Source organism: Erinaceus europaeus, chromosome 14, assembly GCF_950295315.1.
Source record: "Erinaceus europaeus chromosome 14, mEriEur2.1, whole genome shotgun sequence".
Taxonomy (NCBI): Eukaryota; Metazoa; Chordata; class Mammalia; order Eulipotyphla; family Erinaceidae; genus Erinaceus; species Erinaceus europaeus.
The window spans coordinates 46,976,871-47,003,218 of NC_080175.1; the positions used below are offsets into that span (position 1 = coordinate 46,976,871).

The 26,348-nt window shown below is 48.8% G+C and overlaps 1 protein-coding gene across 5 annotated transcripts in view; it reads left to right on the top strand.

The window, feature by feature from the left end:
- RBFOX3 (RNA binding fox-1 homolog 3) overlaps positions 1–26,348 on the top strand; it is a 375,241-nt gene that overhangs the window by 27,691 nt on the left and 321,202 nt on the right. Inside the window, exon 1 of one of the 5 annotated variants that reach the window (XM_060171871.1) lies at positions 22,749–22,826. The exons of the other annotated variants lie outside the window; for them this stretch is intronic. The gene's annotated coding sequence lies outside the window, so the exon portion shown is untranslated. Of the gene's footprint in view, positions 1–22,748; positions 22,827–26,348 lie in introns of those variants that run through there. 5 annotated transcript variants of the gene reach the window in all.

The window sequence follows — 26,348 nt, forward strand, 5'->3', positions numbered from 1 at the left end:
CCTCTCCCTCCCCCTCCCCCTCCCCCCCTCCCCCTCTCCCTCTCTCTACCCCTGACTCAACCAACCATTTACAATTTCTCTTCAGGTTGAAGCTCAATTTACTTGGGCACCATATATCTTCTCACCAGGCCATTCCTGTCACCTCCCCTGCCCCCACACAACTGTACCACTATTGCCACTGGCAGATCCCATGCAAACCTTTTTGTCATCTTCCAGATCATTACCCCAGATGCTGCACAAAACTGGGGGGACTGGAGAAACCCACCCATGAGACATCTGTCCAGCCTGGTCACTGGGGCATCTGAGCCCTTATGCACAGGCTCAGCTTCCCCTCAGCCGGGCCTATGCTGGGTCTGAGCCAGCCATGTCCAATGCCACAGAGTTTCCTTGGGCGTCACTGCAGATGTTGCAGTGCTGTGTGGGGGTCTGCATGCCTGACTCATCCCCTCTCTGCAGGGGTTCCCACAGGCCCTAATCTGGGATGACCCTTCTGGAATGACAAGAAATTGTGGCCACAGGTCTTCTCTTCATTTGAGGGTGGCCTGTCTTGGTTTCCCTGAACACCTGGGGGGATACCTCCAGAAAACCCCAGGACTCAGACTGAGTCACACTGTTGGAGTCTGTGTGCAGCCCTGCTGCTCATTCTCAGGCTCCATTTCCTACTTGGCTTCTCTGAGGACAATGTAGACAGCCCTGGGGACCCTGGTCTCTAGATTGGGACAGTGGTAGCCGTTGGGCTGATTCTGCTTTGTGTTGGAAGGAAACTGTATCCTGGGCACTGCCACCTCCAGGATTCATCCATGCACACATGTGGCTCAAATATACATATACATATACATATACATATACATATACATATACATATACATATACATATACATATACATATACATATACATATTTACTTCTGTTACTTGGTAGGATGGAGAGAAATTGAGTGGGGAGGTGGAGGCAGAGAGGGAGAGAGGCAGAAGGATACCTGCAGACCTGCTTCCCCCTTGTGAAGCTTCCACCTGCAGGTGTGGATTGCGGATTTGAACCCTGGTCCTTGAATATTAATGTGTTTGCCACCACCAACCTCCTCAAATCATTTTTAAATTTTGCTTTCAGTAAACAGTGTGGCTTTTTTCTGCCTAGCTCATACTTTCTCCTGCTCCCAGAGGGGTTGAAGCCATTAGTTTTATCCTGCCCCTTATCTGTAGTCTGCATTTCCTTCCCCCTGTCCCCTATGGGTGTTTGCAGCTTGTCCTTCCACACTCACCTTGTGAACATTCCTGGAGTTGCTGCATCTCCCCATGGCTCTGCCCTGGGTGACCCGGTGGTCTCCTGCTGCTCTGGGCTGGGGCAGGGCCCTGTCTGGCCACAATGGGGTGCCAGATGGCACTCACCTCTGGCCTGCTTCCTGGTTCCAGACTTGAGTGCAGGTGGGGAGATACTGGAATGGTGTGTGAGGGGTCAAGAGTGTTTTCTATCCTGGTGGGCAAGCCTGTGTAGCATATCTGTCCCCAGGACTCCCTCTCTTCATCTGCGGAGCAGTGAGATGACAGCTGGTCACATGCCCTTTGCTGCCCTGTTCCTCCCACTCTGAGCTTTCATTGGCCTTGAGCCCAAACTGCTCTTACTGGTGGTTTTGAAAGGCATGATTACTGGAGTTTGAGGATATTGTCAGTGTCCTTATCACCTTCATCAACACCAACACTTTTATAATTTCTATCACTACTTCCACCATTATCGCTGCCATAACCACCACACTGTCACCAACATCATCACCATTACCAAATATTCAGTGCCATCACCACTACCATTACCACCATACTCACTACTTTCAATGCCTACTGTCATCATCACCCTCATTGTCACCACCACCACCATCACCATATTAACACCAATATCATCACCACCACCACCAGAGAAGCCACCAGGTACTTAAAAGACAGGTACTGTGCTTGGTGTTTTTTATCTGATGTTCACATAGTCCTGGGGGAGGTATGGATATTTTCTCTCCATTTTAGAGATGAAACTACAGAGGCACAAAGGAGTCCGAGTATTTGTCCTGAGTTCCATGGCCTGTCATGGGACACCGGGATCCAGTAACAACTGGTGGAGAGCCGTCTACAGTCTGGTGTAGATGGCCAGAGTGTCCTCACAGAACCAGCACTGGCCACACTGAGCGGCACAGGCTCCAGGTGCAGGAGGCTGAGTTATGTCAGTGAACAGGGATGAGTGGGCCCATTTGTCACTTCTTCTTTTTTCCCTCCCTTCCTTCCTCCCTTCCTCCCTCCCTCCCTCCCTCCCTCCCTTCCTTCCTTCCTCCCTTCCTTTCTTTCTTTCTCTTTTTATTCTTTTTGTCTCCAGGGTTATTGCTGGGGTTCAGTGCCTGCCCTACGAATCCACTGCTGCTGGAGGCCACTTTTTGCCTTTTGTTGCCCTTGTTGTTTATCGTTGTTGTTGTTATTATTGTTGTTGTTATTGCTGTCATTGTTGTTGGATAGGACAGAGAGAAATCTAGAGAGGAGGGGAAGATGGGTAGAAAAAGTTACCTGCAGACTTGCTTCACTGCTTGTGAAGTGACCCCCTGCGGGTGGGGAGCTGGGGGCTGGAACCGGGATCCATATGCTGGTCCTTGCGTTTTACGCCATGTGCGCTTAACCTGCTGTGCTACCGCTTGAACCTCCCCCCCCCCCCCAGTTATCACTTCTTGACTCTACACTTTCTACACTGTGAATGGGAGAGGAAACTTACCTCACAGTGTTGAGCAAAAGTTATTTAAGATAGCATCTGGGTGGCATGAACACTTCAATACATCTTCCTATCCATTTGTCTGTCTATCCACTCACCTATCTGCCCACCCATCCATCCATCATTCACTCCTTAACTCTTCCACAGATTTGGACCCCTAGCCCTTCTGCCTCAGACAACACTGAGAAGCCCAGTCCAGAGTAGGGGATGAACTAATAGCACAGCAACAAAGACATCATACCATGGGGTGTAGGACACCCACAAACAGAGAGCTAGCTGGGCCCCTTGGGAAGGGATGAGAGTTTGGGTGGAGAACATTCTTACTCTTAAATATATACTTAATAAAAAAATGAAATCATATGAAGTGAATGAATTAATTTTATGACTCAAATAGCTTTTAAAAATATTTATTTATTCTCTTTTATTGTCCTTGTTTTATTGTTGTAGTTTTATTGTTGTTGTTTTATTATTGTTATTGATGGTGTTGGATAGAACAGAGAGAAATGGAGAGAGGAGGGGAAGACAGAGAGGGGGAGAGAAAGATAGACACCTACAGACCTGCTTTACCACTTGTGAAGTGATCCCTCTGCAGGTGGGGAGCCGGGGACTCGAACCGGCATCCTTACGCTGGTCCTTGCGCTTTGTGCCACTTGTGATTAACCCACTGCACTACCACCTTACTCCCATAGCTGTTTTTTTTTTTTTGAAGGGCCAAAGAATAATAAACTGCAGAAGGGTGAAAAAGCATGAATGAAGATAAAAAAGAATGACTGAATCACAAAGTAGAAATTGGGATTGATAAGTCAAAAGCTAGTTTTTTAAAAAAGCCAATAAACAGATGAACCACTAGCTAATATAATCAAGGATAGAGAGGGAAGAAGTTCAGTAAATAGAAAATGAGAAATCAGAGACTGAACTGGCTAAAACTGACCAATTTCCATGGAAGGCTGAGTGTTTGAAGTTACTCCTACACATGTTCCTTCAGGGAAATTTAAACCAAACCTTTAAAAAGCATGTATTTCCAATGCTAATTAAACTGTTCTACAACAAATACAAAGAAATATATGTATGATTTTCATGAAGCAATGGTAACAATGACAGGGACCAGCAAGATAGCTCATCTGGGAGAGTGCTTTGCCATGTGCTCCTGGTACACCACAGAGGAATGCTATCACATAGGGGGAAAACTTCAGGGCTTTAGTGTCTCTCTTTAAAAAAAGGGATTAGGGCACTTAGTGGAGTGTTCCTCAGGGACTCAAGTTCAAGTCCCCAGTGAGAAGCTTCATGAGCAGTTCTGCAGGTGTTTCTCCTTTTTGCTGTTTTTCTTTCTCCTTCTCCTCTTTCTGTTTCACCCTCTGTTAAAAAAAAAAAGATGACAGAGGACCTAGTGGGAGTTGTACTGTTATGTGGAAAACTGAGAAATGTTATGCATGTACAAACTATTGTATTTACTGTTGAATGTAAAACATTAATCCCCCCAAAAAGAAATTAAAAAAAAGAAAAGAAAAGGCCACTGGGAACAGTAGTAATCATTGTGCAGCCACCAAACCCCAGCAATAACCCTAATGGCAAAAAATAAGATAAATATATATTAAATAATAATACAGATAATAATAGCATCCAATATACATTTGTAGTTTTTTCCAAGAAAGGTTCAATATTTAAATTTTGTCTATCCAGACCCTCTATAAGAAGAATTGTCTTGTGATCTTTTGTGCTACTGAAAAGGCATTAAACAAAAAATTCAATGTCCATTCTTGATACATAGTCAGGAATTTATTACTTAAAATTTACTTATTTATTTATTTATTAATTTATTATTCACTACTGGCGAAGTTTCCCCCCTGCAGAAGGGGACCAGAGGCTTGAATCTGGGCCCTTGCTCACTGTAATTGTGTGCAATTAACCAGGTGTACTACCACCTAGCCCCCTTGATTGATGATTTCTTAACAAGATTATATGTTATCCTGTTCCAAGTACATTCTTTCCTTATTGTGGAAACACTAAAATAAGAACCAAACACAGATGGCTGATATTTCTGCTACTATTTCTATTTTGTGATAGCAGAAGCACCAGCCAATGCAATCAGACAAAATAAAGAAATGAGAACTGTAAATCCAGGAGAGACTCAAATTGTTTCTCTTTTGCATGTGACAGAATTGTGCCTAGGAGAATTCAAGAGAATCAGCAGAGTATTATTAAGACCCTGCTTTTCTAGCCTGGGTAGCTACCCAAACTGACTATTCAAAATGTTGCCCCAGACTAGCATCATCTGTGGATTTGTTGTAAGTGCTACTCTCTGAGCCCTACCCTTGATGTACTGAACTACAGAAAAGAATCTGCATTTAAGTAAGTTTCCTGTGTTGCATGGATGTTGAGGTCTAAAAGCATTTCCCAGTAGCCCCAGGCTTTGTCTTTCCTATCTTAGCCCAAGTCAGGAGCTGGAGGACAGTAGCTCATTGGTAACAGCTTCTCCCAAAATTATACTTCTTGCCCACCTGCTACAGCCAGTATTCCAAACAGCTACTCCCCGAGGACTGGCATGTCAGAGATTTGTTGGAAAACTCTGAAGCCAAGCTATCCAATATGGCAGCCACTAGGCACAGGCAACTGTTTGAATGCAATGATGCAGTCAAGTGCTCAGTAATTGCATTAGCCATATGTGAGGAGTGGGAATCATTTTGAATAGCAAAGGTATAGAATATTCCTCTCATCATGGAAGAATGTTGTATTTGGTCAGGGTGAATCTAATCTATACTTTGAGAAGTTTTGAATTGCAAGGCTATATTCTCATTGATCTAGATTATGAGCTCTACTTGTTTTTTTTTTTTTTTTTTTTTTTGCCTCCAGGGTTATTGCTAGGGCTTGGTGCCTGCACTATGAATCCACTGCTCCTGACAGCCATATTTTTTCTGTTATTATTGTTGTTGCTGCTGTTGTTATTAGACAGAACAGAGAGAAATTGGGAGAGTAGGGAAGACAGAGAGAGAGAGAGAAAGATAGACACTTGTAGACCTGCTTCACTGCTTGCGAAGCTACCCCCTGCAGGTGGGGAGGCAGGGGCTCAAACCAGGATCCTTGCGCTCGTCTTTGCACTTCACACTGTGAGCTTAACATGGTGCATTACTGCCTGACCCCCTACTTACTTCTTTTTATATAAACATAGCATGATCCACTTGTCCATCCATGCATCCATTCAGCCACTCATCCGTCCATCCTGTTATCCATTTGCCTTGTTTTTCATCGATCCATCCACCCACCCACACACCCATCCACCAATATCACTCATCTATCCATCCATCCATCCATCCATCCATCCATCCATCCATCCATCCATCTATCCATCTACCCACCCATCCACCCACCCACCCATCCATCCACCACTTACCCACATACCCATCCATTTACCATCTATCTGTCCATCCATGCATCCATAATTTATCCACCTACCTATCCACCTGCCTACTTGTCTGCCTGGAAGAGCCCAAAGATGCTGTGATGCCTGAAGCTTTGCCTCTTGCCCCTCACCAGCAAGCCTCTCCTTAGTTCCTGGCACAGAGAGGTGAAAGCTGGCCTGCTTATAATGAGCACCTCCTATGATCTGGGAAGGGCCTTCAGGAAGTGTGTCCTCCACTGTAAGTCTCGGTTTCTCCATCTTCAGAAAGGCCCCACTTGGAGGTCTGGAAGGAGGGAAGTGGCCAGGTGCTCCAACACCCCAGGCAGCTGCTCCTGCATGGTTGCCTTGATCCCAGATGGCTCTGGCTAGCTCGCCAGGGGTTGTAGAATCAGTGACCTACCAGGAGGGCATCATCGTGCACACTCCCTACAGGTGTTTACAAGTACCTCCTGTGGACTGAGCAGGTGATAGTAACATGAGACAGGAAGGGGCCAATCTCCATCTTCCTGGGTCTCTGTGTGGGTCAGTGAGTGCAGCTTCTGGAGAACCCATGTGACCCTGCTCCACAGAGGCAGGTCTTCTGACCCAGACCTGCCTCCCTTCCCTGCCTGCTTCTTGGCTGCCAGCACAGCCTGCCTGTGCCTTGATTCTTCTGTGAAAGCAAAGGAATGTTCTGGGAGCTCCAGGCTGTGCAGACATGGCAGGTAGAGAGGGAAGCCCCCCCACTGGGGGGGCTTAGGGTGGTAGGCAGCCCCTGCCAAGGCCTCCACCAGATGAGTTATTTGCTGGGTAGAGGTGGCAGGAGATGAGGGTTCTTCCTGGAGCTCTGAAGCTGTGTGGGTGCTTGTAGTGGTCCATGTGAGCCTGTGGGGGTGCATTCTAGGCAGACATCCTCCCCTGTCTCCCTTTCTGCTATTGACCTTATGCATGTGGCCAGTGCTGGCTGAGTGGCTGCTGGACTGGAGGAATTAAGGGATGTCGCCACACATTCTAAAAATGAAGCTGTTCTGTCAAATAGCACTAGCTCTCATCCAAAGGACAGAGGCAAGGGAAGGGCTCATGGGGAGGTGGGGAGGGGGCTCACCTCCTGGGGGGGTCCCTCCCACATCCTTTCCTTACCACTCTCTCCTAGGAAACTCATTTTAAAACAGAAAAGTAGGGATGCTGACTGATGGAAGATCTCAGTTCTGTGGGGCCAGGGGCTCCCATTTCTGTTTCATGCTTGTTCCGGAAACTATTTGCTTCTTGGCTTGCATGGGTCCTGGCCCAAAACCACGTGGGGAAGGAGGACAGTGCTGGGCATGTCCCTAGAGCCAGGCCTGGCATGGGCAGGGTAGTGTCTGAGGATGTCAGCTATCCAAAGACAGCCATGAGCTGTTGGGACTGGAGAGCCTTGAGCAGATGGGGCTTGCTAGGCAGAGACACCTGGGGCAGGAATGAGGCCTCAGTGGCTCCCTCCCCTCCCCTCTTTCATTCCGTTTTTACCTTTTTCTTTCTTTTTTTGTTGTCATCACTGGAGTTTTACTACTCTGTGCTGATTTTTTCAAATACACACACACACACACACACACACACACACACACACACACACGCTGAGACCACCTGTTCTGAAGCTTCCTCCAACGTAGTGGGGGCCAGGCTTGAACCTAGGTCATAGTCATGGCAGAGCAGTGCATTATTCAGATGAGCTATTTTGATGGCCCTTGTATTTTTTTCAAAGATAAATAGGTAAATATACTCTGCTGTATCATTTTATGCAGTGCAAGTAGTTGAACCAGGGCCCACCCATCCAAGGCCCACACTTTAGTGCTGACTCACCTCTCTGGTCCTCAGGGGTAGCATTTCTTCCAGGAGCCTGCCTGTGAGCCCACAGTGACCACCCATGTGTCTGGGAGAGGCACTGGAGCACCCAGGCATTGCTACTTTCTGGGGAGCGGGGGTGTGGAGTCCTGGGTGTTGGCAGCCTGGGGCTCCTTGTGGAATGGTCTAGAATGTGGTCTCATGCTCATGACTGCAGGATGACAGGTGGGAACAGAGGTCCAGGAATTCCACAAGCTCTTGAGATCTAGCCCACACCTGGGCCCCCCAAATCCTCCATGGTCACTCTCAAAATTTCTGCTACCAAACTGAGTTTCTGGACTTCCACAGAAGATCTCCCATAGGCTTGGGATTTAGTTCACTTGTAACAAATTTTTTAGTATATAACACACACACATACACACACACACAAGCCACCCGAGTGTGCAAGAGGGCAAGTGTGGGTGCTTGGTGTGTCTGTGTCCCAGGCTGGACCTGGGCAGGCAGGAGGCCCAGCACAGGGGGGTGAGGACTTGTGGCAACTGGGAAGATGTTGCCTTCTGGACAGTGAGGCAAGTAGGATTTATTTGGGCGGGGAAAGTCTAGTAGAGAGAGAGAGTTTCCTTCTTGCTTGAGTGCAAGTGGGTGGAAGGCGTGGGGGCAGCAGGAAGGACAGGAGCCCTGGTTTCTTCTCTGTGGGTGCTAGGGCTGCTGAAGAGGCCATTTTTTTTTGGGGGGAAGGGACTGGGAAGGCAGTTTTTGGGATGTTACCCTGTTGTCTGCATGCAACCCCACTGGCTCCCCTGAGTTCCCCATTGTTTTGGGAAGCTTCTGACCCCAAACTGAGCTGCCTTCCCTCTGAGGCTGAATTGTCTCTTTGAAGGGAGGGGAGCACAGAGTGGAGGGTGGGGGGTCCTGCCCCTATGCCTCCTCCTGCTTCCAGTCCCAACACCTGTCCTGCCTGACAGTTCCCAACCCATCTTTTTGGTAAGAACTCAGGAAAATCAAAGATGACATTAGCCAAGGCAATGAAGATATAGAGCAGCCCCCAGGATTCATTACTGTCTTTCTAGAACAAGAAGGAGAGGACTTTATTTGGGGAAGAATATATATATATTGCCTTTAATGATGTGGTGGGTGGTAGTGAGGCATGTTTTTGTTTTATGTTTTTATTTTTATTTTCTGTATCCCTCGCTGCTTTGGGGGAGGGTGACAGTGTGTGAGCGAGCGTGGGGTGCGGGTGTGTGTGTGGAGGGGAGGCAGGCATTTTCCTACAGAGGAACAGTACCAGCAGATATCACACCCCCACGTCTAGAAGTGGGGTGGAGGGTGGCGCTGCTGGTGGGTGAGGAGGAACCCAGTTATGTAAGAACTTCTTGGAGGAGGTGGAATTCTAGGAGGGGAATGCAGATGGAATGAAGCATGCTGGCTGGAGTCCTCTGTGTCCCCAAGGAGGGTGGCCAGGTGCTGTCTTCTGGGAGCTGGTGGGGAGGGCACAGGTGAATGTGGGGACACAGGGTGGTGGTGCTCCAGTGGGAGGAGCATTCCAGGCCTTGCTCCTGTTTTCTTCATCCCTCCTCTTCCTCCTGCCCTGCTCTTCTCTTGCCTTTTTCTGTGTTAGATCCCTGGCAGGTAGTAGGGCACCTTCCCCCACCCCCAACATTTCCTCAGTACTCCCTTCTGTCGGCAGTAGCTATCCCAGGAGATGGAGGTTAGCACACAGGGAGCGATACCCTGACCTGAAACCTTTGTCAATCTCAGGGGACTTCAGGGTGCAGGTGGTACAAAAACATGGGTGGCCTGGCATAGTGATTCCATTCAATGAGGTACAGATACTCCTGGGGAGTGAAAAGAGGGGTTCTTGGGCTCTGAGGGGATGCTCTGTCATTGCTGGCTCCCTGGCATCCACCCCTGGCTCTGTTTTCCAGGCACCCAGCTGGGCTGATGCCCTGGGTTTTCTCTGGGTGTCAGGAGTCACACTGATGTCAGGCTTGGGGCCTGAAGGGTAGGCTCAGTGTTGAAAGCCTGCCTACTCTGGGCTGCAGCCTTTGCTCTGCTCATGGTTCTTTGAGGGAAGTGATTGGAACCTGCAGACCCATCTTGGTTTTGCATCTCTTTGTTAGGAGGACACACACTGCCATCAGAAGCTGCTGGCATTACCGGTCTTCCCTTTGTGGTGGGCTTCTTGTGGGCTTTGAGGAGTCTCTACCTAGCCTGGCCTCTTGATCAGTGGATTCTGTAAGATTTTGATGATGGTCTCATTGCAATTTTGTAAAACCAGGTGCTGTGAGGTTGCAAAGATGTGTGTCTGCCTTGGACTCCCTCCATGTCTTCTTGGGCTGTGTGAAGGGCTCAGTGCTGCACCATGCACTGTTTTAGGCTTATGAATGAAAATGAGACAGCACAGCAGCAGGGCAGGCAGAGGACAAAGCATCCTGAATATGGCCAGCCTGTGTGAGTATGAAATGCACCCTGGATACCAATCACTCGGCACACCAAATGTGTAAAACACATTTTCAGTGACTGCTAGGTGGGTCACACATTGGCATGATGAGATTTTTGTATACATGAGGTCAAATAAAATGCACAATTAATTCAACAGGGATGGTGGTGGTGCACGCAGTAGAGTGCACATATTACGATGCATAAGGGCCCTGAGTTCATGTTTCTGGCCCCTACCTTCAGGGGCTAATCTTCATGAGTGTTATAGTAATGTTGCAACTCTCTTTCTCTCTCATTCTCTATCTTTCCTACTGCTGCTCCTTATCTCTATCAGAATAAAAGGAAAGATAAAGGGGAAAAAAGGGATCTGGTGGTAGTGTACCCAGTATAACACACACATTACCTACCATGTGCAAGGATACCCTGGTTCCCACCTGCAGGGGAGAGGCTCCATGAGTGGTGAGACAGTGCTGCAGGTATTTCTCTCTCTCTGTCTTTCTCCCCCACACACTCTCTCAATTTCTCTCTGTTTCTGTAAGAAAAAGAAAAAAGAAAAAGAAAAAAAAAGGTCACTGGGAGCAGTGGGTTTCATTGTGCAGACACCAACCCCCAGAAATCCTGGTGGAAAAAAATTCAGATTTCTGCTGCATGTTTTAGGTATAGGTAACTAGAAACTTCTAGGAGAGTTTAGCATGATATTTCTTTTCTTATTTTTAAATTATTATTTATCTATATAGGATCATCATTGGAATTTGACGTCTGTAGAGCTCTACCATTTTTCCTTTTTTCCCCCTCCTGATAGAAGGTGAGAGGCAAAGAGAGACTGAGAGGGAAAGAGAAGGAGAGACACCTGCAGCACAGCTCCATCGTTCATGAAGTTACCTCCTGCAGGAGGGGACCAGGGACTTGACCCCAGGTCCTTACACATGGCAACTTCTAGTTATATTTCTGTTGGGAAGGCTGGTGTAGCAGTGGGGATCCCCCCAATGACCCACAGCATGGATTACCTTTAGTGTGAAGGAGGTTTCTCTTGGGATGGATGCCCCTGGGTTGGCCTGCTTGGAGGTGGGTTGGGTTTCAGCATTAGGGAGCCCCTTTGTGTGTCCCAGAGTGCCATATAGACTGGAGAGAGCTGGAAGGGCCCCCTGAGTTGTTCATCTTCCCATGTGTCCCTGTTAGACACTGCTGGAGTTTTGGGGAAACACTCTCCAGCTTTTAAAATATCTGTTAAAAAAATAAAAATAAAGCCATTATTTTGTAAACCTTCACAAGAACCCAGACTTGAAAATGCCTCACATAGAGAGGTCTCTGAGGGTTGCACAGTAAACAATGTACTTCAGGAAAACAAAGTGTCTACATAGGCGGAGGCCTTGGAGGCAGTTGAAAGCATGTTTTTGTTTGTTTCAGGGCACAAGGAAACAGTCATGTGACGGCTCTAGATTTGAGTGGGCACCTGGCAGGGGACTCAAGAGCAAGACCCGCTTGGGGTTGAGAGAGACCAGGATGAACTTTCTGGGTGTGTGATAAAGGAAGGTTGTGCAAGCTAAGACAGGACTAGGGATATAGCACAATGGTTCTCAGGCCTGAGATTCCAAGTTCCCAAGTTCAGTCTCCGGCACCGTCATCATCCAGAACTGACTCTGGCTTCTCTCTCTTTCTCTCTGTATCTCTCATTAAGAAAAATAAACTATATGTTGAAGAAAAAGAAAAAGCGATAAGACAAACCAGAGTTCAGCTAGAGTGGCTGCTGTTGGGGTAGGTGTAGGTGAGCTGGGGTTTGTTTTGAGTATGGATCTAGGGGAGGAAAGTCATGTTTTATGCTGACTGTGTGCAGAGCTGGTGCTCCAGAATCTTTGGGAGAACCCTATGTTCCCTCCAACCGCCCTGGCCTTTGGGTACCTGAGGGCTGAGAGCGGAGCCTCACTCACAAGGCTGGGGAAGGTGCAAGCAGAAACCTCAGACCACGTACAGTGCCCGTGCATCTGAAGTCCCTCTTATTTTTGTTTCCCCATTTGGACAGTGTCCTTCAGCTCCTCTTCCCCACTCCCTGTTAAGCTGTTAAATCACTCCATTTATTTAGTATGAGTGTTTCTGAGAGCTCACTTTTATCTCGGCGCAAACCCGGCTTGCTCATGGGCACATGATGAAATTGCATAAATACACCCTTAGCTGGGAATCTAATTTATTTTTCCTGTTTATTATGGGGTAGAAGGCCGTTATGAAATATATAACTTTTTTTCCCTCTCTCTCCTCCAGTGCCGGAATTGAACAGCTGGGGCTGGGGCTCTTTTTGATTCTGATGATTGTGTTCTTATTCAATTTAAAGCTGGTTAGGGCTCCGGGACCAGAGAGTAACTGACAGAGATCTGTGCGGCTGTGATGCCCCCAGCATGTCTACGGCCTCCCTCTCGCTGTTCTCAGGGGAAGGGGCTAAGATGCTTTTCCAGGCGGGGTCCCTAGATTTTCAGGGTTGCCTATCCCCGCAGGAAAAAGCCTAGGACTGCCCCTGTGTGAGTAGTCTCATTCTGTGGCTGTGGTGAAGTATGGCTTCTCAAAAGTGGTAGTGGGTCACTGGAGGCCTGTCCCACCCTGACCCTGGGAAACTTAGGTGTTCCTTCAGGCACACCCACCAGCATGGCCCCAAGTGGTCAGGAGAGGCTGTGACATTCAAGGAGATTAGCCAGCCTGCTTCCCTCTGAGATCACCTGCTTCTTAACACCTGTGCACTCCATGACCTCTGAGGACAGAATGAGCACCTGGGAAGGCAGGGATGGTGGGGCACCAGCTGCTAGAGAAGGTGACAAGATAGTGACCTTGGCTATGAAGTGGGAGCTGAGCCTGCCCAGCAAGCAGGCTGAAAGGTGGATACCCCACACCTCACTCCATACACCCACCCCCTTGGCTCAGTTTGCCTGAGTTCCTGGGGTCTCTTGCCTGCTGTGGTGCCTTGGGACTCTGACACTGAGCTGGGGATGCCAGCTCCTGCTCAGTCACCCTTGCCATCTCCCTGGTAGCATGACTGGTGCCACATCCTGACCCTCCAATGAGGACCTTCCCAGAACCTTGCTGGAGTCAAGGCGTGTCCCTGGGAGGGCCAGGAGGGGTGATCAAAGGGTATGAGTGATGAGGAGACAGGGACACCACTGCAGGGTGACATTCTCATGGGGAGCCTGAGGAAATATATGCAATTAGAGATTCTCTGTTTGTGAAGCTTCTGCCTACTAACTGGGGCTGCCAGGTGAAACCCATGAGGTCAGATTTCAGACTGTTGGAAATCCAACTGTGTGTGCAGCCTGAAAATAATACAGGGGCTATAACTTTGGACTCTCAAACTTAAGGTCCTGAGCCTGAGCCCTGGCATCGCATGTGTCAGAGTGATGCTTTGTCCCCTAACCCTAACCCTCCATGCTAAAATATAAATAACTCTCAAAAATAAATCCAGTCACATGAATTATAAAGTCCATGCTGATTGTGTTGGTTCTTACTGGGCTCAAGTATCTAAAGTGAAATGAATGGTTTTCTCTGTCCCTCCCCAAATCTTGCTCTCCTAGGTTACCTCCGACCTCTGTTTACAGTTGGAAATGACTCCTTTCATCCTTCCCGTCTGTGGGAATCCTCTATTCTACATCCTACATGCATCCCTGTCTTCAGTTGTTATGATTTAAAATATTTGTCAGAGGGTATGAAACTTAACTTGCATTTCCCCAACTCTAGTAAGGTTGAGTGTGTGTGTGTATGTGTGTGTGTGTGTGTGTGTGTGTGTGTGTTTGCATTTATGCTTCTGCCCCTGTTTCCAGGGTGTCTGTTTTCTTATTCATTTCAGGGTGCTCTTTACATATGGGATATACCTGTGCTTTGACAGGCACACAATCTGGACAAGCTGTGATCAAATTTTCACCCAGTCTCTGGGACTCAAACCTGAACTTCTCATTGGGGGTCATTGGGTCTTGTGGAGCTACAGATCCTCAAATCCCACCTAGGCACTAGAACCTTTCCGTCTCCTCAAAGGTGTTGGGTTTCAAGGAACCACATGTAGCTTGAGAGGCTTCATCTGAATTGATAGATAACTGATGTTCCAAAAGCAGAGACTGGCTTGGATGCTTTTCAGAACTCTGCCCACATTTCTGTCCTGCTTCCTCTGTCCTGGAGGCATCTCCTCTCCAGAGAAGGGGATTAGACCTTGGGAGGGAGTCAGCCCAAGGGCATCTTGCCCTACCTATAGTTATCTTCCCTCCCCAATGTTCTAGAAGAGACTCACCAGCATGTATTAGCATGTACACTCTTCTGTCCAAGTTCTAACTCTAGTTTTCATGAGTAAAGTGGCTTACTTACATATAAGGGTTTTACAGATGCCATCAAGTCAAGGTGACGTCATGCTGGGCTAGAGTGGTCCTCTTCCTGAGACTGGTGTTCTTAGAAGGTGAAGAGAGAACTCACAGAGACAAATGGGAGGAGGCCCTGGAATAGGAAGGCAAGGTAAGAGGGATGCATCTATAAGCCAAGGATTGCTGGCAACACCAGTTGCTGAGAGTCAAGAAGAGTCCCTCTTGAGAGCCTCTGCACAGCCTGCAGCAACCATGATTTTGGACTTCTGTCCTCCACAACCACACAAGAACATATTTTTGTCCTCTTAAAGTGGGACAGGGTTTTTCTGGAGAGAGACAGTCTCTCTCCTACTCCATCCTGCACTGGGGACTATGGAGGCCTAGCCTCACCTAGTGCAGAGTGAGCCAGGGAGCTGACACATAGCTGTGGGTGACATGAAACATCTTTGTCCATGGGATAAAGATTCTTCCAGTTCTGTGAACAGTTCTTGGTTTCCAAAAGAGGCCCTTATGACATTGCTAAGGATCTGCCACAGGAAATATATTCCCAGCCCAGCCTCTAGAATCCATCACCTTGTGGGCTATGGACTTCAGTGTGAGAGTCACGGGGCAGATCCAGACATTCTGTCAATAAGACCCACACAGGGGAAGCTAGCCCTTCAGAACTGTTACGCTTTTTTGACTCAGGTCAGCTAGCCCTGGAGCCTGCCCTGTCCTGATCTTCCTGACCTGTGACAGTGCTCTGCCTTTTTGATTTCAGTTGAGGGGCAGGTTTCTGCAGCCATGTGGCATTGAGTCCCTAGGCCCTGGACTTAGCCTTTAAGGCACCTCTTGAGTGGTCTATGTGTGGGAAAGGCTCCCCCAAAGCAAAAACAGAAAGTGATGCTTTATAAGCATAGCTTCTTCTTACAAGGAAGTTGCTGTGAGAAGGCAGTGGGACCAGGGTCTGGCACCACTTGTAACCTGTCAGTCTTGGTGCTGCCTTGGACTGTAGGATCCTTGGATGGTAAATTGAGCTGAAGGGCCAGTGGAATGTGCTTTGGCTGGTTCCCAGGCTGCAGGTAGAGGACTCTCAGCCTGCAGGGATCCCAGGCTCATCCCTGCTTTCTGAGGAACTCTTCTCCAGGATCCTTGGGGCGGGACCTCTGGTGGTTGTGACACTAGGACTTCTTTGCGGTGCTCTTTTCTGCATGTCTCCATCTGCCTCCCTCTCCCCGCCTCCCCAATCCTGCTGTGCTCATGGCCAGGACAGAGGATGCATGCAGGGCCAGGGCAATGCTAGAGGAAACATGGGAGGCTCTGCTGGGGTGGGGAGTTGGGGAATCTCCAGTGATTTTGCACTTTGCTGGTGTTGTCACCTGTGAAAGTAGCAGACCCTAGCCCAACCTTCATTGCTTGTGCAAGGGGAGTCTCATTCCTGAGTTTAACTCTGTGGGAGGTTCCTGGACTTAGCTCCCTGGCTACTACTCCCCCATCCATATGTATTCCCTGTGGTCTCTCCCCAGGGCTTGACAGATGCCAGGTGACAGCAACCTCATTGTCTTAAAATAGCCTCAGACATTGTACCTGCTGCAGTCTGTGTGGATTATGGGCCAGATACCACAGACTGGGCTGCCAAAACAAAAGACACTTCCTGCTCACAACCCTGGGGTCTTCTACCTGGGGGGCTCTGGGTGAGGGCTCTCCTCCTGTAGACAGTCGCTCTCTCCCTCATCCTCACACAGCAGAGTAAGAGCTGCTATCTTTCTGTTAGAGGACTAATACCAACCCAAGAGGTCACTTCCCAGAGGCTCTGCCTCCAGATCCCTTCATCTCAGGGGCTAAGGGCTTCAGTGTGAGGGCTGGGGGGGGGCAGGTCCAGACATTCCATCCATGAGACCCTCACAGAGGACCCTAGAATAGTTGCTGTCTTCTTAGTCACCTATGGCCAAACTAGCCGCTGAAAATATGGCATTGCGGAAGACCATAGGTGATGATTTGGCATGCTCTACAGTTGACAGGGGGAAGCTACAAAAGGAAGTACATGATAAGACCCCACTAGTTCCCTTCAGACACAGCGCACTCTGTGCACAGGGAAGTCTGGGAAGGCATGTACATACTTAGAATGTTCATGGGATTTATTTCGGGTTAGTGGGATTATGGGCTATTTTTAGTTTCCTTCTCTTTTGCATATGTGTATTTTCTAAAATTTCAGTAGTGAATATGCATTGCTTTTCTAACAAGGACAAAATTATAACCAGGGATTTTTTTCAAGACTGCTTCAGCCGCCTGGCCAGAGGGTGTCCACACTTTCCTCCTGGGCTGAAGTTTCAGAAAGGTCAGTTAGGGGGTTCTTGGCATCCCCTTAGGGGCTTTCCCATCCCTGGACTTCCTGACTATTGAGGGGACCTAAGAGATAGGCACCCCCACCCTCTAGGCCTCTGCTCTACTCACCTACCTGAGTTGGTCTAGACCCTGGGGAGCTTCTGAGCCCTAGTTTCCTGGCACCCAGACTAGATTGACCCCTGGCACCCACGGGTGGTTGGGAAGGGTGGAGGGCTTAGCCTGCCCATTTCTGGAGCCATTCTGCCTGGGTCACAAAAGGAGAGGCTCACACCCCCACTGGTGAGTTCTCAGTCTCATGCCTGGGCCTTGACTGGCCTTCTAGAAAAACAGCTGTACTGTTGGGCTGTGATAATTAAGGTGAAACCAAGGTGTGTGTGTGTGTGTGTGTGTGTGTGTGTGTTGGGGCAGGGGATGCTGGGGGCAGGGCAGCACCGCTCGACCTCCTCTGTGCTGTTAAGGGAAAGATCACCCCATTGAGGGGAACTCCTCACACCAGCCAATAGTCCCCTGCAGACTGCCAAAATCATTGCAATAAGGCCCCCTTCTCCACACATGAGTGTGTACACATGTCTGTCCACATGGACACACACAAGCACACACCGGTTTTTGATAGTCACCTGGGAAAAGACCCAGAGAAGGAGTGGTTCCCTGAGACCTTGCTGTGACTGGGGATGCCAGCAGGTGAGTGGGCAGTGGCCACTGACCCAGTGCCCTGTGTCCCTTTGCAATGTTCTCAAGTCAGGGGACAGGCCAGCCCCCAGGATGTATGTCCTTCACAGGGCATAGGACAGCTTGGGGATATCCTTGGGGGAAAGACAGGAGGCAGGTGTTGCCTATGGCTGAGCTATCAGACAAACATTTACAAGGGTCTCAGACACAGCTCTGACCCCCAACTTTGCTTCCCTCTGTGCCCCCTTGTGAGGTCTCACGGGGTCTGTGGGGGCCCAGAGGGCCCTTCATGGCCAGCAGCTGTCTGGGGGAAGGTGCTTCAGGGGCTCAGGTGACTCACTGAGGACGAGCTGGATTTACCCAACACACACTTTCAGGAATCCATCTGCTTCCCTGAGAAGAGCCAGCCCTGTTCTTCATTGCCAGAAACTTCTGTTCTGGGGAAACCGTGGAGAGGAGCCGCCAAGGGGAGCTTTATTTTTAGCAGAGTGTGAGAAAGAGGAGGCCCGTGAGTGGGGGTGGAGGCACCCTGTGAGGGGGGGCATCTTTTGGGTGCCGGGGATGGGGGCCTGGATCCAGCTGTGGGAGGATGTGATGGTGTTGGCTGGTGATGGGTTGGCTGTGATGGTATTACCTGGTGGTGGTTCTCCCCCTTGCCCATGTGCTGGGTCTGAGCCAAAAGCACCTCCACTCACAGGATGTAGATTGATGGTGGCTTTGTATTCTGTGCTTCTACAAACAGGTGGTGGACTGGGCTTGGACTCTGGGCTGCAGTCCAACCTGTCCTGAGATATCTAGGCTGCCCAGACCCTCTTCTCTGCCTTCCTTCTTCTGGAGGTGAGCTGAATTCCAGCCCTCCTCTCTCTCCCTCTTCCTCTGATGCTGGCCCTTGGCTCCCTTGCTGGAGGTGGGGGAGACCTGCAGACCAGGTGATGTGGGGTAGGGGAGGGTGGGAGGATACAGAGGGAACCTCCGCTGGACTTGGCAGCAATGAGTCAAGATAAAGGGAAATTAGCTCCTCCCCACCACCCCATGTCTTGTTTTGAAATGGCCCTAGACACACAGGAGCTGAAAAGTGGTATGACCATGGGGTGATTCACATTACAGTGCATCACTACCTGGGTTCAATCCCCTAGTCCCCTCCTGGAGGGGTAAAGCTTCATGAGTTGTGAAGCAGGGCTGCAGTTGTATCCCTATCTCCCCCTCTCAATTTATTTCTGTCTCTGTCAATAATAAATAAAGATCAAATAAAAAACAGTAAAAATTGTTTAAAAATAAAAAGAAAGGAAAAGCAGTGTGGGAAGTCCTGGGCTTCCTGGCTCAGGTGACAGTGGCCCAGGACTGCCCTCTGGGCATACCTGGAACCATGGGGAGTAGGAAGCCAGCACCTGTGGAGGTCCCCTGCTCCCATCATCTGTCCCCTGGGCAGGGGCAGTGACTCAGTCCACTGTCTGCATTCAGCACCTGCCAGAGGTCCTATGCAGAAATAGACATTGTCCTAGATATGAACACCTGCAGAGACACAGGTGAAATGAGGGGGTATCTCTCACTGCAGGGAGAGGACAGGGTCACAAACAGATGTGTCTGCAGGGTCTCTGAACCCTCTGGAGGGATGCCCTCCCCCATGCCGGGGTCCACATCAGTCTTCAGCGTATCTTGACTCCTGGCCTTGTGTCTGCCCCACTATCATGTGTCACTGTCTGTTGTGACTCTTCTCTTCTGGTGTAGACCCCGTCACATCTGAGGGAGGCGTGCATCACTCTTGTGTGACTTCTTAATCTCCATCTTAATTTTCACCTGCACACTCAGGGGGAACCTCAGGTAGGACCTTGGTGTATATTTCAGAGGCCAGAACTCAACTGATGGCAGGCAGAAGCAGGTGCTGCAGTACCACTCTGAGGGCACACACTAAGCACCCTGCTCCTGGAGCTGCCTGCCCAACTTGATCTAGGGAGGTGCTGCCCAGCAGCACCCAGGGAGGTAGTAACAGGCACTTCTATTATTGTGGCTGCCAGCGCTCCAGGACCACCTGGGTTTACAAAAATAAAGTTGCCGCATCTGCCACCCAGTGTGCACCCCCTTGGAACAGGTTATTAAAGGAGGTGGGGAGTGGTGGAAGCAGATGGAGGAGGCCCAGATTTGTCCAAGGTGCCATTTGCTGGCTCAGAAGCTCCAAGCAGGGGAGAATGTACAGAAAAACACAGCCACAGGGAAACAGAGGCACAAGGACTCACTATGAAAACAGACTTCAGTTCCTGCTGGTGGGCAGGGGATAGAAGGGAGAAGTGAGGAGAGGTGAGCATGTGCTTTCAGGGCTGGTAGCTTTTGGGGAGGGTGCTTTGAAGCACCTAGCTTTGCTGCTCCCTCTCAATAAGACAGGCCTCAGGAGGAGGCTGATGTGAGTTCCTTGGGCCTCCTGGCACTGTTGTCCATCCCGAGTCCCACTCCCTCCCCCAATTCCCAGTTCCTAGCTACAGCGCCCTCTGCTGATACTGTCTTGCAGGGTCCTGAGGACCTTGGTTTGGGCATTGAATGGGCAGTGGGCACCCTGGCCTGGCATTCAGATGCTGCCTCCCACTGCCCTTCCTAGCTCCCATCAGTCAAGGACACAGACGCTTGCCCTGGGGGACGTGCAACATGTGAGAACGACAGTCCTAGGTGGCTTCTCCTTTGGGGGATCATATTTGATCCCCCACAGCCTAGTTTAAAAAATATATATGTATATTAAAGTAAATAATTGATTATTATTTTAAATTATCTTTACTTATTTATTGGATAGAAACAGCCAGAAATCGAGAGGGTAAGGGGAGATGGAGAGGTAGAGAGACGGAGAGACACCTGTAGATCTGCTTCACCACTCACAAAGCTTTCCCTCTGCAGGTGGAGATCGGGCTCTTCCTGGCACTATAACATGTGTGCTTAACTGGGTGCACCGCCACCTGCTTCTATTTATTATTTTTAAAATTTATTATTTACTTACTTTTGGGGTGTCTCTCTCCTTCTCTGGCAGGGTGCCCTCCAGGGGAAAGGTAATGGGCTGGTTCTTTCTCGCTCACAACAGGGGTGACACGAAGTAAAAGACACCAGGGGACTCTTAGCGTGAATCTAGAATCTGAGTCCTAGAGTCCCAGAATTCTAGAGTCCGTTTATTAGCAAAATTGACATGAGTTAAATAGAAAAGCAATGGAGGTAATTATTGTTGAAATATGACAGAAATTACAGGTTTCTTAACAGTCAGCATGCCCCCAAGGTAGGGGGCTGGTATGACAGGAATTGATGAGATACAAAACAGTTATTTTCCATGACACAAGCAACTTAATTATCCAAAGGTATTTGAGAGAAGCATAGGGGTTAAACCCGTAGGGTGAGACAGAAAGAAGATGAATATCAAAAGGCCATATAGTTTGGAATTTCTCTTGTCTGGGGTCTGAGGTGGGTGATGAAGTGTGTGATAAGATGTGTTCTTCTGTGATCAGAAGGTGACTTTGAATGAGTGAATCTGTGGCCATGTGGCCTGCAGTTAATGGAGGGAAGTACTGGGGTATCTGTGGGCCTGAGAGTCAAGAAGGAAAGAACCAAGTCTGAGTTTCCCCCCTTATGCTCACCTCGGTTGAGAGAGACTTACCAAGAGGTTATCTTCTCAGACCTCCATCCAAAGATGGGGGTGGTTCTCCCTAAGCTCTATCAGGCTTACACATGTTCCCAACAACTTACTGTATTTATTATTTAAAAATTTAATGCTTATTTATTTAGGACAGATACAAGAGAAATTGAGAGTGAGCAGGGAGATAGAGAAGAAAAGAAGCTTCATCCCTCATGAAGTTTCCCTGCTGCAAGTGGGGACCGGGACCTTGAACCTGGATCCTTGTGCATGGTAGTATGTGTGCTCAACCAGGTGCACCACTGCCCAACCCTTCATGATCTGCTCGTGTGGAGGCATTTGATCTCATCTTGGGCCACTGGGCACTGCCTACTCACCATGCTGGGCTGAGCGCCCCAGTGTGCATTATTTTAGTGTCCTTGGAGACAGATTTCCTGGGGACCGCCCCCACCCCCCCACCGCTGCTCTTAGGTGGCTGAATGATGATGACAGGCAGTTCTGGGGCCACAAGACTCTCCAAGTCTTTTCAGGGAGACCAGCTGAATGTCTCAGAGTGATGGACACAGCCTTCCCTTGGGCTGCTCCTCCAGGCTGGAGTGGCCTCTGTTCTGGAGGTCCTCCAGTGATTTGCCATGGCCTGAAGGTCTGGATTTGAATTCTAAATGAAAAAGACTCTTCACCTCTTTTGATTTGAACTTGACACTGCATTCAAATAGGGAGAGATTCCCATCCTGCAAATCCCATCCAGGAAGCAAAAGTGCTTCCTGGGATGGCAGCCACCAGCCAGTGAATTCACTCAAGGAAGACACCTGTAATGACAGATTTTTCTCTTTTGTTTTAATTTTTGTGCCAGGATTATTGCTGGGGCTTGGTACCTGCAAGGCTCCACCACTCCCCACAGCTATTTCCTTTTCTTTCTTTTTGTTCCAGAGTGAGAGACAGAGAGGGAGAGATAGAAGAGACATCTGCAATCTTCTCTCCTACTGGTGTGTGCTCTCTACCAGGTGAATCACCACCTGAGCCTAGAAAGTTTTTTTAATAATTTATTTTATTTTTCAACTTTATTTTATTTGATAGGACAGAGAGAAATTTAAAGGGAAGAGGAAGATAGGGAGGGAGACATCTGCAGGCCTGCAGACCTGCTTCATCATTTGTGAACCTTTCCCCCTGAAAGTGGGGACTGGGGGCTTGAATCCAAGTCCTTGTGTACTGTAATGTGTGCTCTTAACCAGGTGAACCACCATCCGACCCCTCCAGAAAGTTGTCGAGGTGTGGGATTCTCCTTGCCATGATGAGGATGGGCAAGTGGGAATTTGGCTGCAGAAACACAAAGGCTCCAGGCACTGTTACCTTGGACTCTGAGGACACGGCTACCTCCCTTTATCCTGCTCACCTCTCAGTGTAGCCTGCTGGCTGACCTCTCAGCGGCTCAGAACTGGCTGCCCTGGCTGAGGTGCCAGGCTGGGGTGGCAGAGGACATGGTTCCTGTGTCCCTGGGCTGGAACCAGGGCAGAGGGAGGCTGGTGCCCAGGTAGGTATGGGTTCAATGCTTTGTGTGTGCTGGGTTTTATGATTCCCTCCCCCCACATCCTCATGCACCTACAGGCAATCTTGCAACCTTGGTGGGCTTGCTGTGACTCTTGTCTTCTGCCTTCTCTTCCTGCTGTCACAGCTGAGACATAGGCCTCAGCTGCTCTGCCGTGGATAGAGCCAGCTCCATGCCTGCTTTTGCCAGCTGCTGGGCCTGCCTGTCATGTTTGACACCTTGGCCTGGGGGGGGGGGATGCAGGGGCCCAGTGCCATCTGCATAGCCCCCACTCTGGCTTAAGTGCTCTCTACTGCTCATGCTGATTTGTTTCTTTCTAGTTTTTCAACCAGCGTTATGACTGGGACTTAGTGCCTGCTCCACTCCACCACTTCCAGCAGACATTCTTTTCTTTCTCTAGACAGAGACTGAGAGATAGAGAAGGGGAAAGAGACAAAGAGGGAAAGACATGGCAGCACTGTTCGCATGTGTGTGAAGCTGCCCCCACAGGTGGTGAGTGGACTGGGGTATGAGCCTGCATCTTTAAGCCTGTCAGTGCTCTGAGGGTGATACCTGATGTGCCTGGTACATCTCTGAGTTTAGGGTCCCTGATTCCACACTTGGATCTGGTGATTCAGCAGAAGGACACACAGAATTCATAACTGCTGTGTATGGTCGACCTCAGCCAAAGCAGGCAGGTGAAGACTGGCATGGGGAGGGGAGCATAGGGCAGGCGCCAAGGGTCCCTTGAGGAGGCAACAGCTGAGGGGAGCACTGCCAGCCAGGCATTCCCTGGATCCCGGTGTCTGCCATTAGAGGTTGACAGTGGGAAAGTGACCGACCCTCATGGGGCTGATCAGAGTCCCTAGTCTTTCCAGAGGTCAGAGAATCATAGCCTGACCAAGACATCCCCTCCCTAAGTCACACTTAGCACAGATGGTGTGACCCTAAGGTACTGGTAAGACAAAGATATTCTTATTGGGGAGGACTTTCTATTTGCCTTGGGAAACCCTCTTCTTTTCTCAAGCCATATATACTTTTTCCCATTTGTGATTAATAGTGTGTTGCAAGGTTGTAAGATGACAGTGAATAGTTAGTTCCATACCACAGCCACCACCAGAGTTCTGGCCCCCACTCTCCCAGTGATGACCACCACTGTTCTCACAGAATCTTAGGGACAGTTTATTTCTGTTTGTTTTTTGTTTTGCAAATTCATGTTTTTCAGCTCTCTAAATTCCTCATTTGTGGCAAACTATCTTTACTTACATTGCTAAGCATAACCACTTCTTTTGTCCCAAAGGACACAAAATCTACATTTTTTTAAATTGCAGAGTAGTATTCATCCCATAACTTCTTAGCCACTTATCTGTTGATGGGCTGCCCCACTCTTCGGCTATTGTGAATAATGCAGCTGTGAACACAGGGGTGCCTATGTCCCTTCATATTAGTGTTTTCATGTCCTTTGAATACATTTCCAAGAGTGGTATTTCTGGATCATAAGGCAATTCCATTTTTATTTGTTTAAGCACTCCATACAATCTTTATTTTAATTTAATTTTTATTTTTGATTAATAGTGTGCTATAATATAGTAAGATTATAGGGTATAGCTCCACACCACACCCACCACCAAAGTTCTGTGTGCCCACCCTTCCACCTTTCAAAGATAACCACCAGAGTTCTCACTAGTCTTAGAAACAGTCTGTTTGATTTTGTTTTTGTCTTCTGTTTTGCTTTTCAAGTTAATCTGTGTCAGATCTCTAGACTCCACATGATGGAAACCATCCAGCAGTTGTCATTCATTTCTTTACTTATTTTTCTAAGCATAACCACCTACTTTCTTCTATTTTGTTCCAAAAGACACCTTTTTAAATCACCTTTTTATTGCAAAGTAGTATTCCATGGAGAAAATACCCCTTAACTTCTTTCTTTAGCTAGTCATCTATTGATGGGCATCTAGGCTGCTGTCACTCTTTGGGGATTGTGAATAATGAAGATATGAATATAGGGTGCACATGTGCCTTCTAACTAGTGTTTGAATGTCCTTTGCATAAATGTCCAAGAGTGGTATTGCTGGATCATAAGGTAATCCCATTTCATTTGTTTAAGTTTTCTATTCATAGTCTTCCAAAGGGGCTGCACAAGTTTTCATTCCTACCAGCAATTTTTTTCCACAGCTTCTCCAACATCTGTCATTTCCTGGTTTGTTGGTAGAAGTCATTCTCTCAGGTGTGAAATGGTACCTCAGTATAGTTTTAATTTGCATCTCTCTAATGATAAGTGGAGCATTTCTTCATGTGTCTGTGGGCCATGTGTGTCTCTTCTTTAGAAAATGATCCAGTTTTCAGGGTCAAGCCCTTCTGAGACAAGGTGAAGCCTTTTACTGCAACCCCCCACCCCCCAAGAGACACACCTGCCCCACCATAAGCCTGGAGTTGGGGTGCAGATGGCAGTGAATACAAGAAATGCTCTTCCCTCTGTGTCTTCCCTCCCTGCCACTTTCCCTGCATACTCTGTGAGGCCAGACCTGATGGTCCAGGATGGTGCAGAGTTAGGGCCCTTTTAGAATAAGCAGGTTTGGACACCCCTGCCCTCCTGCTGTTTCTCCTGCTGGCACCCCTTCCAGCTGTCCCCTGGCAGTTGTCTGAAAGTAAGTCGGCAGGCTTTGGTCCAGCAGGAAGCCCTGGGGCAGCAGGGGGTGTGTAGACTCCCGGGGACACCCCATCTGCTGGGAGGGTTGGTTGCCCTTCAGGATGGAACATAGGAAACTCAGCCTTTGTTTCTCTTTTGCCAAGAGATTTATTTTAGCTGGAGAGACAGCACCATCAGTCACACAGTGGACTTTCATGCCTGGTACCACTGGTCAGATAAAATTATTTCATTCATTTTGTGTGTGTGTATGAGAGACAGCGAGAGAGTGATGGGGGTTGGAAGAGGACATGCAAGTGACCAGCTAGTGCCCCACTCTGGCATATGTTGTGCTGGGGATTGAACCTGGGGTCTTATTCACGCAAGTTCTGTGCTCTACTCACCAAGCCACCTCTTTGGCCACTGTTTCTTTCTATTTCATCCTGAGTCCAACCTTCCCTGAGCTCTTGGATAATTATTTAGGAGACCCCACGCCTCTAGATCTCTGAGGGGCCCACCACCTCTGGGCCTTCTCCTTGCACTTCCTGGGCCTGATCTCCCCAGATTCTCTTATAGTGGGTAGCTTGCCCTCTAGAGAAGTTCTGTTTCTGTGCCACTGGGGCTTGGATCCGGAGGAAATGCTCTCATTTAACTCTCTGCCCCACTCATCAGGGACTCACAGTTTCCAACTTTTTTCCCTTGAAAGCAGGAAGTTGGTCCTGGAGGCAGACACAGGCCCACGGCCTACTTGTCCTTTGCAGGCTCCCAGGAGGGTGTGGGTGGACACCCTCAGGCCTAATTTGCAGGTGGGGAAGCAGGGAATTGGAGGCCCATTTCCTGGGACTTACCCAGCCCCATCCTGTACCAAGCCTGACTCCCTTCTCTGAGGTCCCTCTGTGTTT